The sequence below is a fragment of the Pezoporus flaviventris genome, unplaced genomic scaffold (genome assembly GCF_033815535.1).
Source record: "Pezoporus flaviventris isolate CSIRO_AGI_PZ_B2104156 unplaced genomic scaffold, CSIRO_AGI_Pfla_v1 ptg000002l, whole genome shotgun sequence".
In the NCBI taxonomy this organism is placed as follows: domain Eukaryota; kingdom Metazoa; phylum Chordata; class Aves; order Psittaciformes; family Psittacidae; genus Pezoporus; species Pezoporus flaviventris.
This window is the reverse complement of record NW_026892550.1, coordinates 13,976,578-13,991,494: the sequence shown is the minus strand read 5'-3', so window position 1 is coordinate 13,991,494 and position 14,917 is coordinate 13,976,578. Positions and strand designations below refer to the sequence as shown.

General features: G+C 35.5%; 1 long non-coding RNA gene across 3 annotated transcripts in view; it reads right to left on the bottom strand.

Annotated features, from left to right (window-relative positions):
• The window catches only part of LOC133275148 (uncharacterized), a 50,999-nt gene extending 45,521 nt beyond the window's left edge, over positions 1-5,478 (bottom strand). For 2 of the 3 annotated variants that reach the window (XR_009745414.1, XR_009745413.1), the window contains exon 1: positions 3,328-3,395. This is a non-coding gene — a long non-coding RNA (uncharacterized LOC133275148). Of the gene's footprint in view, positions 1-3,327; positions 3,396-5,421 lie in introns of those variants that run through there. The other variant, XR_009745415.1, reaches the window with a different exon arrangement.
• Positions 5,479-14,917: the final 9,439 nt, after the last annotated feature.

Genomic DNA, 14,917 nt, shown 5'->3' with positions numbered 1-14,917 from the left:
GCATAAAGCCCAGCTAACAGTTGGTGAAAAGATGACATTGCAGATAGGAAGGAAGTGCTAGCAAGTGAATAAAAGCCAAAAGGATGCTTTCAAAAGATAGATGTTAAATGTGTATGTGGTTAGAAAAAGATGCCCTCATTTTTAAAGGAAGCTATTTCACAAGGACTATTTGTATATTTGCTAGTGAATATGAATAAGACACTGTCGCATAATGGGAAGTAAACTTGAGAAAAAAAGGAAAGATTTTTATCTCAAATATTCAAGTTTAATCCAGGGTTCTGTTGAGACTATACACATAGAAAAAGGTCAAATTTATTTCGAAATATGAAAAGATTTGCAGCACAAAATGCCTTTCCTAGAATATTTGCAGAACCATTATAGCTTAAGAATTTTATTCAGTTATTTTTCCTTTTGGGGCCAAACTTCCTCATTTTTTTTTCTTCAGAACTACTGAACTTGACAACATTTATGGCCTTGAAATGTATAATAGCTTCAGGCAGTATTAATTCAGCCCCGATACTGCTATGCTGAAGCAAATCACCAGTAAAATTAGCACTAATTAAAACCAAAAATATTTAAAACCTAATTTCTCATTCCAAAACTGTCCACTTAGTGAAACCCAATTAAAATGCAATTAGCTTTAGAAGAGATATATATAATACGTAAGAAGGTTAATTGCTCTACACTTTGCGGGTCTAATTTGTTTTCAGATTACCTAGTATAAGAAAACTTAAGATGTCTTTTAAATTTTTCACTCGTAGGGAATATTCATTGTTATATGTTACCTACACTTAAGTATTGTTATTAAAAAGGAGAAACAAAATTGTATATTGTGAATAATTCTGTATTTGTCGTTTGCTCATGATAGCTCCAAAAGATAGGATTTTTAGTAATAAACATCTCTATTTTAAGAAATTCCTTACTTTCAAAGATGCCCAAGTGGTTATTTTCATCTACTTAAATCAACGTTTTTCAGCTTTCAAAGATACTGAGTCAAAACCTAAATAGCTATTAATGGGAGGTTAGACACCTGCTTGATGTTATGATGAATCACTTCTGCCTAGGTAGCTATTTCTCATTACTGACCTGTGAAGGATGTGAACTTTTAGCTGAGATGGATGCCTAGGTTCCACATTTCTTGGATGATTTGATGACATGAATCACCACTAATTTTATATACTAATTTAATTTAGAGAAAAAAGTTTACGTTATTATAAATCATTTGTACTTGCTTCTGGTAGCAAGATTAATTTTAAATTTTTGTTATATTGTTAAAGGATGAAAGAAATCAGTATTGAAAGCCAATGAAACCAACTTACTTCTCAAATGTATTAGTTAATGAATTATGAACCAGCTTCAAATGGAAACTAAATTCTGAGTCTTCACTGTTAAGTAGGTAAACATCCTTATTCATCTTTACTGTTCACCCTACCAGGCTTTATTTATCATTAAGTACTGATGGGCTAAAAAGATCTCCCTTCGTTTGATATGTGTATTTGAACTCCCTGCTTCTGAAGTATATAAGGAATTCTTCTGCCTTTTTTGTACCTGTTAAAATGACATCTTCTCTGTCCACAAGTAGGTCTATCATTTTAGAATTTCTCTTTCTGCTATTATGTTTAAACTGTGTTAGTTATTTAGCTATATATCAAGGGCTTTTTATCTTAAATAGCTCATACATTTCATTCTCTTTTTTGCATTTGCATGCAAACATTTGCATTGCTCTTTTTCTTTTTTTCCTATCAGCTGCTTTCAGTTCACTTTAGTGCTAGAAAAGCTTTTAACAAAAGCTGTCTTTGATTTGCTTTGGGTTTAGGTTGGGTTTAATTAACTTTTAAATATTTTATTAATTTGAAGTAAAAAGAGATTTAAAAAATAAATTACAAGTAGTTTTTGGTTTGTAGTACGTTTGTTTCTTATTTGGTGATCCTAGATGTGGATTTTATTTACATCCATAAATTGCATCAAAGAGATGGCTCTTAGCAGGTAACTATGATTTTCACTTTTTTTTAAATAAAGAGAAAATTGGTGTATTTTCTGATTTCACTGCTCATTTTTATAAAGGAAACATCAGGAAAAAATTACCCTCTGGCCTTATGTCTGGTAAATTATAATTACAGAGCAAGCCAGACATTGTCAAGCTTGGAAGAATTTAAATACCTGTTGGTTTTAAACAGTCTTTTTTTTTTCCTAAAAATCTTGAACAAGCTATTTGGAAGTTTCAGAGATAAATATCACTTTTTAGGTGAATGTGTTTTGTTATGGAAATGCTGTACCTGTACAAAACCATTTTGGATGCTTGGGGTTTTAATGTTTACATACCCTTAAGAAAATCATGATAAAAGTATCTAAGGAAGTGGATTTATGTGGGTATATAAATATATCTATACATACATTAATAAATTGTCTTTTAATGTAAGTCATATGCCTGAGCCTAGACTTGTCCCACATCCAACGCATCTGGGTGCAAGCCCAGGCTGAGCCATAGGCTCTGGATGTGCTCTGGATGAGACCTCCGGCCCTATGGTTAACTTTCCTACCCTCTGCAGCACAAACACGCACGAGAAGGTACCACCAGTTATTCTGTGTGTGTCCTCCATCACCCCTCACAGTAGTGTCAATCATCTGAACACTCCTTGGCCTGCTCCATCACCCAGTACACTAACAGCCTCTGCTTCTGAGGCACGTAGCCTGCCTGAGCAGGGTGCAAGTCATATTATATCAATCACTTCTGGACCTGGGGCTGTGTAACCTCTTGTTATTCTAGCTTCTTCAGAGATGAAATGTATATGTAGTATGTATATATATCCTATGAAATAGAATACATTGTAGAAAGTAGGACTTGATTTTTGACTTCTTTCTTCTTGATGACTTTGAGTCATTATTGTGTGGGGCGATACAGTGGAAGAAGGGGGGGGAGTGAGTGAACGAGCTGAGTGGTTGGGTTTAAACCATAACATTTTCTAATGGGATTGTTGGTTTGTTTGAGTTTCTGTTGGTTTTGGTTTTTTTTGGTTGGTTTGTGTGGGTTTGTTTTTGGTTTTTTTTTTGTTTTGTTTTCTGGCTTCTCATGACTTACTTTTCATGAAAAAAGAAAAAGGAAAAGAGAAAAAAAGCAAAAAAAAAGCCTTATTTAAAAGCAAAAATATTGAAAGCAATTAATAAATCTGTGTTTAATCTTTTAAGGAGAAAAGTATTGCTTGTGAAGAAAACAGCTTAACACCACCAGAAAATTATCACGTCTCCCAGAGTAAGCAAGAAAACCTTGTAAATAATAATTACCTTTTTGGTCTGCATAGATAACTACTCTCATGGGAGGTTACCTACAATGAAAAACTCCAGCATTATTTCTCCAGTCCTTTGTTTATTTTGTCATTAATATTTTTCAACTGTCTGGACAAATAGTAGCAGATATCAAACACATTTTTTGTAAACTGTAATTACTATCAAAGCAAGCTCAGGGCATAACTGTTTTTTAAGAGAAACAACCCATTATAAATAAGTCTAGCTCTATTTGTGCATTGTGAGTAGAGCCAAAGTTGACAGCTTATGGCAGCAATGATATGTACAAAAAATTTAGCATCACAACTGTAGAGGAAGAGTCTTGGCTTAAACAGATCAGAACAATTTTTTATTTCAGTTGACTAATATCCTTCAAAAATAGCTTCGTGGTTCTTCCATTTGATGATAAATTTGTAAGAGTCTTTGCCTGTAGGAATGTGGTAGATGAGAAAGATATGGACAGAAATAAAATCCAAGCAGAACAAAAGGTGCACAGAGGACCTCTGTGACAGTTAAAGTCCCTTATTGATTGATGTAGCATTTAGTACCTTCAGATAGGAGATCTGAACTTGGACGCTCTGCTTTTACTGTTATCTTCCTATATAAACTTCTTAAATAGGGAGAAGGACTGACTCCTGCATATGTAATTTTGACAGGAGAAAGGAAATTGCTAAAGCCATGTGCTCACAATATCTTCATGAAAATCCTGGTGATTTTCATGTACACTGAACCTCAGGTCTTCAGTAGTACTGTTCCAAGAACAGTAGATAAATATGAGAAGATCATGTTTTTCTCTTATTATTACTACTATCATGGTTGATGATTATCATAAATTAATATTGAAATGGAGTTTGGATGGCACTGTAGAATTTCAGAAAGAAAAAGCCCAGTTAAATCAATAAGTTGTATGAACTTTGGTTTTCAGATAAGTGGAAATAAAGAACTTACAGTATTTCCTCTGTAAATTTATATTTAGTAGAAAATATGCATTGAATTAAAAAGGACATCAGCTAAAAATGTATTCATGTAGCTGATCAGTGCTCAGGAAGTGTAATTAAAACAGATAGCATGACCTGACTGGATAGGGAAGACCAGGGTGCATGCATGAAAATTTAATGGAATATTTAATTAGATATTTTTAAAGTACTGAAATAGATGTTATTTTTAAATAATTTTCATTTATTCTGTTAAATTCTGTACAGGTAGCAAACTCATTTTATGATTTTTCTTTGTAAAGGCCAGTACGATTATGAATAGGAACCAGGAGCAGGATTTTAAGACTCTTCTTTTTTTTTTTTTTTTTTTCACTTAGAATTTCAGAACCACAAAATGTTTGAGTAAAGGTCAACAGTCCAAGGCAGTTCAGTCTGATATGTGATTGCTGAGAGGACAAAGGGCAAATGAACCTTCAGACATCACCGTTGTTTTGGAAGGGTTAGAGAAAAGGATATAAAATGTCCTGAGTATTTTCTTTTTTTTTATTTTGGGAGGAATTTGCAGAATCAAAGGCTGTCAAGAAATGATGTGTATTTGCTGCTGTGAAGGACACCACCACTGAGAAAAGGCAGCAATTCTGGCAAATTGCCAGACCAAGACAGAAATTTGGGAGAAAATGAGATTACTCAAACAAAAAATATTGTCATGTCTCCGGATACAATTCTGAATTATTCTAAGAACTCCAGTATCTAATACTTTATCCTTATGCATGATGAACCTGGGAAACAAGTAGAAAGGAGATACCATGACCTTCCAAGCCCAGAGTCATGGCAGTTTCCAGGCCTAAACTGATGTGACAACACAGAAAACATAGCGGTCTAAAGGAAGGAAGACAACCTATTCCTGCCTTTTCAGAACGCATTTAAGCCTGTGACGGGATTCTTAAGTATTGTTCTATTTTGTGTAGGGGATAAGATAGCCAGATACTGGCACCATAAAGAAGTGAATATTCACTTCACTGTTTATAAAACATATTTGTTTTGGAAAACCAGGATGATAGTTGAATAACAGGGAAATACATATACTCTTAAAAGAGAATTTAGAATTCACTGATAATGTCTTTCCTAATCACATAGAGGCTAAAATCCCTGAGAATAAAAGGAAAAATTTGGTGGAAAAAAAAAAGAAATAAAATAAATTTACTCTCAATCCTTTCTGTGTCAGAAAAGATCTTGACTCCCTGCTCACCATGAGAATGACTGCAAGGCAGGCAGTGTCTTTCAAAGTCCAAAGTCCCTTTGCCTTTGTAGCATATTTTGTACAATACCAGAAACTTAAAAGTTTTCTTTTTTTCCTTTTTGGTTTTTAGAGTAGAATTTAATTCATTCTGTCACAGCTGCTTCTTTACAGTTTCAGGGTTTTCAAGACTCGTTATGATCTTTCTGGTTGACCCTGACCCATTCCTCATGTTTCCATGATGTGGTATCATGATGTTTCCATGAAGTGCAGTCCCTGAAGGGGTTAATGCTCCCCTGCCATTCAGCTGTTAGTTTCTCTTGAATTGCCCACTACACTGTCACAAAGGATAACAGAGATGTAATAAAAAGGTCACGCAGGTGCTCCCACAGAATATGTTATCAAGTCCTAGTGAAGGAATGTGGGTAGGCCTATTTGAATGAACAATGAGGAGACAATAAAAGGAAAGTCGAATTATAGACAGCAGGCAGGTTTGCACTAAAAGAGTAAACAGGATTTACTGTATTCAAAGAGCCTGAAAAATTACACTCATCAACCACGTATCAAGTAAATCGATAATACCATTATGTGTTACAATGCGAATTAGCTTTAACAGCTATTTCCTACAGGTCAGCAGGGACTCATGGCTAATTCGATTTCTACTGCATTGTATTCACACTAATATTGCTTCAAAATGGTATTATTTTTGTTTTGCTTCTCACCTTATACTTCTAAGAAAATAAAATATAGCCATTAAGAGGTGTAGTTTTAACATAAGGTTCACTGCTGCTGCACCATGTGTCAAAACACTGAACACCAAACCTTTGTCGTGAGTGTACTCCTACTGATGCCTTCATTAGCCAGTCAGCCTTCTATTCTTCAATAGATCAATGCCAGCTCCCAGTGATCCTTAGAACAGGTCATCCATGAGGACTGCTGTAGTAAGGGTCCTTCTGCCTACCACTCTCCTTGCTTTAGCTTGTGCGAGGATTCCTGGATGGCTATTATTCTCAAGTGCAACAGCTGAGTGCTTAATTGGGAGCCAGTAAATGAAAATAACTTGATGCTCACACCTTTTACTGTGCTTCATGGTTTAATTTAATAAATAAGGGCAGGAAGGAGGGAGAGGTACAAAAGGGTACTTTGTGGAAAAATCTGTCCAATATATGTGGTTGATGTGGATAGCAAGTGCATATACCATGGAGAAAACAAAAATAAAATGTGAGCAGTGAATTGTGGCAAGGCAATACAAGAATGACATTTAAGGTTTTCAGTGTGCAAGGACTTGTGACAGAAGTCTCAGCCTTTATGAGATAGAAAGCAGGACAAATATTCAGTAGAGCATAACCAAAAAGATCTGCTACAATAATATGCCAACAGTCTTCCACAAGATCATTTCCCTTTGTAAATTGATCATAATCTATTTTATTTATGGTCTAATTTTACTTCTTTTACTCCATGATTTATTATTATTTTTTTTAATAGAAAAGGAAAGGCACACTGAGGGGGGTTTTGGGTTTGAAAAACAATACCCAGAGAGATAAAGAGGAAACTGGAGAGATTTAGGGGGGCAAGAGAGGAGAATCATATATCGTATGTGTTGCATCACTACCACTGCTCTTCTAAGATTTTGTCCTGTATCTGACTGTTTATTCCTCTAGACAGATATGCAAGGTACTAAATCCTGAGATATATAAGATTACTAAATCTTATGCAACAGTCACTGAGGTTCACATCCATGAGCTGTTTCCAGCACTCTAGCATGTATTGCAAATGAGTCACACAAGCCATATGTGAAGAATTCAAACAATTTTTCATAATGCATTTAGCCTATGATAAGGGTAGTGAACTCTTCTGAGTTGCTTCTGGTTTTGAAATTTAAGGTTGCCTTCATTTCTCATGTGTTTTTATCCAAAATGAACTTTCACACTACTCTAATCAAATAACTGAAAAGAAAAATCCAGATCGTCCTTATTAAACAAAAAGTGGAAGTCTGCAAATAATTAAAGCAACCAATGTTCTTAACTGATCATTACAGCTTATTTATTGAATTTTTTTGTTTATGACTAATAACAAAAGATTGAGGAAAGTCTTCATACCAGGATAATAACTGGTGGCAATTTTTAGCTCAGTACCGTGCACTACAAAATAATCCTTTTCCATCTTTTATAAGACAAGCCAAATAATTATTTGCCATATGTCATAGGGTGCACACAGGTTTGCTTTGAATCTCAGTTACCCTCTCAGGTTTTCATCCATACAGTGTTTTTTGGGGGGATCTCAGCAAACACCTGGCTTCTAAACTTGCTTTTTGCAGATTCTTTGCACATGATTGTATGTTTAGAGTTTGACTGAATAATAAGAGATTAATTATTGGGTAATTAAAATATAGGAACACGTGTGTTACTTTTTAATAATGTTTTTTTTTCTTTTTTTCTTTTTCTTCCTGAGAGAATGCCTAACTGGATGGGGAGGCACCCACACTGCATGCTTGAACTGGGAATTGTTTTCAATATGCAGAAGGTCAGAATGGGTCACTTGTACATAGTGTGTATTTCTAAATTGGTTGTTTTCTTAGTGGCTTATTAAGATCTTGATTTAATGATTGCCAGTCTTTCCATGTAGAATATTGCTGTAAAGGAGAAAATATCAAAATGTGCAAGAAACTGACCTAACTAGGCGAGGCCTAGAGCTATAGTTTTTACTTTGCCTTCAAGTTTCTCTGAACATTGCCAGTCATCAGAAGACAATAGATCAGGAAATGCAATCAATTTCTTGAGAACTTATGTCATTTGCTTAAGTTACTCGTCATTTTTATTTAAAGTATTAATAAAATAAATTTTTTTTTTAAACTGGAAAGAAATTGTAAGAAAGTCACTTTGAGGTAAGTCAGAAAGCATGAAACAAAAGCGTAGAAGCAGAAAGAAGGAAAGAAGGTCAGAGCTGTCAATACGTATTGTGAATAAACTTTTTCCACATTGACCTTTTATATCCAAAGCTGCTCTTTGGGACCACATCCTTCCACATGCAGAGGGAAGACTGTTATGTGAGTCAAAACAACAGAAACCCACAAGATGGTAACATGCAGACTGCACTTCTGTTTGTATCACTCTCTAGTTTCATGCATTCATTCATCTGCAGCTGCCTTCCCTCATCTTTGAGGCTGCAACAAGGCTTCCTGCTGCCAGGCTGTGGTGAGACATTTTGGCTCAGCCCTCCTGGAGGCAGAATGAAAGCACCATGAGTGATTGAAGGTAACAGATAGATGGACTAAGTGCTCAGCAAACAATACATGTGACTATGAAAGACCTGGTGTCCCAGGCCAACTGTCCATTTGGCCTAACCCCAGCATTTAACAGTTGCTCAAAAATACTTGCATTCCATTACAGTTCATTTTTCCCCACATATTTACTGTAAATGATTGCCATAATGAGTTCCAGCTTTTGAGCTGGACTGACCTACCTTGTCAAAATCACAGCAATGTCAGAAGCTGGAGACTCTTGGTGAAAACTGCATGTGTAGGCTGCTGTACATGACGTATTTCAATACAACTTATTTTGTCTCCTTGTGTAGCCCACTGTATGGTGAGCACAGGTAGCAGTGAACAGCAACAGAACATGAGGACAACATGCTGAGTTATAAAAATCCTTTTTTTTGAGTGGTGGATTATGCCTTGTCTTACCTCCACCAGATACACACACTGTATGGATGAGTGTTGGAAAGGCACTCATTTCTTTTACTTCTCACTGGTTTTGGGGACAGAATTTAGCCCAAAATTGAGCTGTGTCATTCTAGTTTTTTAGATGTTATTTTCTGGAGAATAACTTGCCATAAACAAAATACTGGAGTCTGGTTAGCCAGCTAACAAAAATGATTGCACAAAAAGATATAGCTAAGATTCTAAGACTTCTGTAGCTTCAGAAAAATACAAGTAATGTTTAGTTAACTATGTGTGATTTTTCAACCCTTTATTCATAGCTCTGTACAAAATATATAATTCCATCAAACTTCCATCTCTCAAGTCATCTTTGTTTCTTCAGGCTCTAGAAATAGATTTTGTCATGAGTAAACTCAAGAACCTCATTATAAAAGCATGTCATTCAGACAGCATTTGTCTTTTCCTACCTATTCTCAGCACTGGTGAGGTGCACTGGCCTCACTATCGGCTGCTCAGAGGGCAGCTCCCATCCCAGCCTGTGTAGGGTCTCTCCACTCCCACGCTTTGGGCTCTCTCATCCTTCCTGCAGGTGAAGACAAGGTAGACATTTAAGTTTTTCTGTATTTATTTCATTTTCTGTGATTATGGTGGGAAAAACAGGATGAACAGGAGAGGGTGGCAATGTTTGAGGTACTTCTAACTTTCTGTAGATGCTCAGAGGCTCCAGCAGCAGTTTGTGGTGATCCTCACAGTCCTGTTTCCAGCAGTCAATTTTCCTGCTGATGGAGCAGCTGGGAGGTGACCAGGGTATTCTTCCTGAAGCTGTGGATAATTTTCACATTTGCTTGCACTCAGTATCTAAGTATGACTTAGGTGCTACTGGAAAACAGTGCAGGGAACAGAGGTTAATGTTCTTGTAGTATTTCAAAGTATTCTAATCAAAGTGAGGAGGATGATAATGCTCACAGATGAAATTTACCTTTAGATGTGGGTTTTTAATCTATAATAAATTCTGCTTGGGTCCATTTCACGGTAGTAGATGCGAATAGTAGTAGACTTGTATTACAGCTACACTGATAAAAGCTTCTTCCTCAAACTGCGGCCTCTTACTCCATAGGCCAGTGAACTGAGTGGCTTATGCCCCTGCTTTCCATAGGGAGCCGCTCTAAAGCTAGCGGGTTACTTCTGCCTGTCATAGTTCTCGGTCCAGGTCTCCCCTGAGCTGTGCATGTTGCCTTTGTAGTCTCAGATCTAGGGTGGGTTTTTTGTTCGTGAAACTGTTCTTCAGGTAGCTTGAAGATTGGTACATCACAGTGTAACCCTAAGGTTGCATGCTAACCCAGTAGTGCCACTAAGGGGAGTGGTACGTATCCGCAGGTGGAAAGCCTGCTGAAATGGCATTGAATGGAAAAAGCCCAGCCACATGCAGCTTCATCCTTCCATCCATGATGTCTTCAGGGAGGGGCCTCTGAAGCGAATTATAATCAAAACTGTACCCAGGTTTCATCTCGGGGAGGAACATAGACAGACTGGAATGTCAGAACAGGAGAATTATATGGAGTTATTTTACAGCCTACAGTTATCCCATGTCATCTGTGTGTTACTGAGTACTGAGCCATGTTTTCAAATCAGTTCATGCAGGAGCTAAGTATGGTAAGTGACCCTTCCTGATCCTGCAAAGGCAAACAAAAAGAAGTCCTAGTGCTTTTCTTTCAGAAATAGCTATGTGGAGGTTGATTTAAAATAAAATTGGAGTTGCTTTTCATGGCTTGAACCATGAAAAAAAACAGTATAAGAAAAAAATTTATTATGGTGTTATGTTTAAACCGAAAATAAAAATACACTCACATCCAAAATTTAATTTGTTACAGTCACACAAATATCTGCTAAATTTTAGGCGCTACAAAGAGTAGTTCCTAAAATTTGTCTGACCAAGTCTTCACACTGGGCAAGGTCTATTTTATTTGGATAATATTGGAGCACTAAACTGCATATTAACAAGGATGCCAGCAAGTTTGACATCCCATGTTGAATTTTAGGCTTTTGTGGCTACAGTGTTGTCTATATCCACGCTAAGTAATGTAAAATTTGATTGGATACATCCTTATCAGTTACAAGTATAATGTAGCATGCATACGTTTACCCTTGCAGGCATATAGATGTATGGCTGCATACTTTTGTGTATGGAAGTAAAAAGGAAAACAAAAGAAAAGAAAAAAGAAAAGAAAAGAAGAAAAAAGTGCTGAAACAATTAGAAATTTGAAAGGCATAATATTCATATCCTGTATTTGTCAGCTTTTTATGTCAGAAACTAGGATAAAAAGAGAAAATCTCTCAAATGGGCATAAAAAACCCAGATGAAAATTTAAAGTTCAAATTCACAGCATTGGCAGGTTTTTTCAGGGATAATTTGCTAGCTGTAAATTTTTTCGCTGTGTTCACAACTCTTCCTGTCTTTAGGTTGTAGTATGGTACCAGCTCACAATAAACAGGATGTAGAACCAAGAGCTTATGCCATTAGATACTTTTGTTCAGTTTTGTCCAATTTAAGCCAACGTTTGTCATCAATTTTCTCTTTTTGTCACCCTCAGATCTGTTTATAATTTACCTTATAAGAAACTTTTAATTGAAGATAGAGAGCTCTACATCAAAGATATCTTGATCCTAGGTTGGCACTTCCAGGACTCTATAGAATTACAGACAACAGTAAATATTAAAATACGTGTCTTGTGAGATTTTTTTCAAGAAACATTTGGTGTGTATGGCCAGCTGCTCTGAAGGTGATTTTTACTACTTTTTCAAACCGATTGCACTTTTGTTGTGTTTTTCTTTCCATTTATTCCACTGTTATTTTGCTTATAAATATTATAAATGTTGGCATCAGATATTAAATAAAAGAGTGTATGACAATTATTTAAATTAAAAATCTTTGTGTTGCATTCAATCAATAAATGATATAACAGAAGATAGCAAACCATAATTTAGTATTTCTAAAAAAAAAAACAACCCAACCAAACAACAAAAACTAAAAAAAAACCACAAAACAACACAAAACCAAAAAAAAAAAAACCCTCACCAAAAAAAAAAACAAAAGCAAACAACAACAAAAAAAACACCCTACTAAAAAAACAATAGCCCAAAACAAAGGCCAGAAACGTATCCTGAAATGTCTGAGCTATTTCATACCAAGTAGAAGAGCTCACCTGGGTCTCATCATACAAATGCTACATTTGGAGCAGGAGGATAGAGAGAAGGCAGTGAACACAAAGCAGCTCCCAGAGTGCTGAGGCCACCTCCAGCCTCCCATATTTACACAACCCTGAGGACACCATCTCTGCCAACCAATTCCTTCATTGTCATCTTTTAGGATGTGCCACCTTGGAGAAAAACCTGACCCATAGCACTTATTGCTGGGTCTATGTTGGACTTCTCAGTTACAGCTGAAATAAAATGGGCAGCTGGAGTGGATAGAAGCAACTTTCATTACATAAATGATCTGTTTTGAAGTAGCTGAATGGCATGAAGATTTGCGCACACAGGGTGATGGGCAAACTAATAGTTTCCACTTCTGAGGTAAAATGTGGATAATATTTATTTTTTTAAGTAAGTGAATTTTTATGTAAACACGTAGCTCTCCTTACTGTTGTGAATAGTCAGTTGCTATGGGAATGCAGTAGGCAAGGTTTCATATTTTACCTGCAGATATGTCTCCACATATCCTGCTACCACAGGCCCTAGGCACCTAGATGAAACTGAAAGGAAATTGAAGTAAATAATCATAAGACTGTATGTGTTTAATGACATAAATCTCTATTTAAAATACACTTTGTAGATATTCCTCAGAGGGCTCTCAAGAGTATCTTGTCATATTGTGAGATTTTCTACTGATAGATTTCTAATGACTGATAGAGACTGGTATAATTTTCCAAGTGATCAGTGTGGTTTCCTTTCATCTTTGAGTTTCTATGAAGCAACCCCTAATTTAAAGTCTAATATCTTTCTTCTGTTCCCATATGCAGCAGATGGCACATGCAACTACATCCTACTTTCTAATTCCTATGTGACATTTATTATTCATCAGAAAGGAAGTTAAAAAATATTATCTTTCCAGATTCTGGTTTGGCTAATCATATAAATCAAAGAAAATATTTCTTAAAAGAAATTATATTGGAAGACATAAAAAAGCATTAAAAGTATAACATAGGGGCCACCCAGTGGGGCAGTAGTGTATTGTTCTGTCAAAGAGCAGTTCAATAAAAAAAGCACAACTGTTGAAAACTTCCTTGCCACCATTTTCCACTATATAGTTCTGTGTTAATCTGGCAATATTTTCCATTAAGTACAAAAAGAACTGGAGCAGTGCTCAAATATTAGTGGCGACATATTCTAATATACCCAAGTTTCTATTTGTGATTAAGATTCCTTTGTTTAGGGCTTTAGAGAAGTGCTTAATAATACCTCTTTCAGGACTACAGGCACTTCTCCTTGCATGTAGTTGTCTTTGATGTGTCTTTGGTTAAAAGAAAAAATTCTTGTCTGGTTAACTGAAAATCTGTATTTTTAAGTGAGTATGGTATATGTAACACAGCACAACAGATTTAAAATTAGAAGTCTTAGACAGCATGGCAAAGTTGCCTGATAATTAAAAAAGAATTGCATATTGGTAGCTTAATTTTTCTTTAGCTTGAAGTTGTTTTAGTCTTGATTTTTCAGACACCTGAATGTGTTTTGAAACACAGATTCTTGGTACTCAAGAGGACTTTTTCTAGTAAGTGATATAAGTTTTCTCTTTTTTCTTCTTTTATTTTTTTTATTATATTGTAAAAATAACTAGATATTGTCCAGCTTACAGGTTATGAGTTCCAAGTTTGATTGAAAACACAAAAAAATGAAGATGCAATTTCAGCTTCTGTTTTGGTTTAAAAGAAAAAAAAAAAAAAGTAGAGTTAATCTAGAATTTGGGGTTGATTTAGTTTCCAAAAGTAGTAAGGTGCTTTGGGTTATGCCTTTCTGCTATATCTGCTCAGACTCTCAAGGTGCAAGGTGATCAGTTCTATGGTAACAGTCATGGTATCATAGAACATGTTTTTAAACTATCATGTACAGCTGTTTTCAAAAACAAAACCAAGTCACTGTTTAAAATATCCTATAAAATATCTGGCCTAAAGCAAAACAAAATGTATGCCTTATCGATTCATACTATTGTTACTGAATTGTAGTCATAATAACTAGAGACTTTCATGTGGCATCTGTTTACTGCCATTATACAAATCACATGTATCTTGCTGCATGCAAATAAGCATTTAAATGATAAAAGTTCATGTCTTTTAACAGATTCAACATTCTTGAATTCAGAGCATATATATGTACCAGTTAATCTTGTATTTTTTCTTCATAGTACACCAGCTCCCTGTGTGATCACTGATCCAAATGTCTTAGTTACTGTTTTGATGTTGATAATTAAATTCCACAGGCTATAAAGTTAGATGTGCTTAGCAGAGGTTATGCTAATATATGATTTTAATCTGAACTAAAAAGAGTCACCCTGATAATAGCAAAGGAAGAACAGAAGACATGCTAAAAATAAGCCTTTTTTCCCCTAGTCATATAAAATCTACTTTTATGATTATTTTTTTTTTTAGGCTTTAGAAGGATGCAGACGTTCTTGTTCTTATAGTTCCTGTTTAATAGCTTCAGTGATCAACTGAATAGCTCCTCAGTGATCAACTTTTAAAGTGATTCTGATGCAAATTAATCCAGGATCTTCAGGTCTTGCTGTCATACTCTTCTCCAAGAGGCTATCAT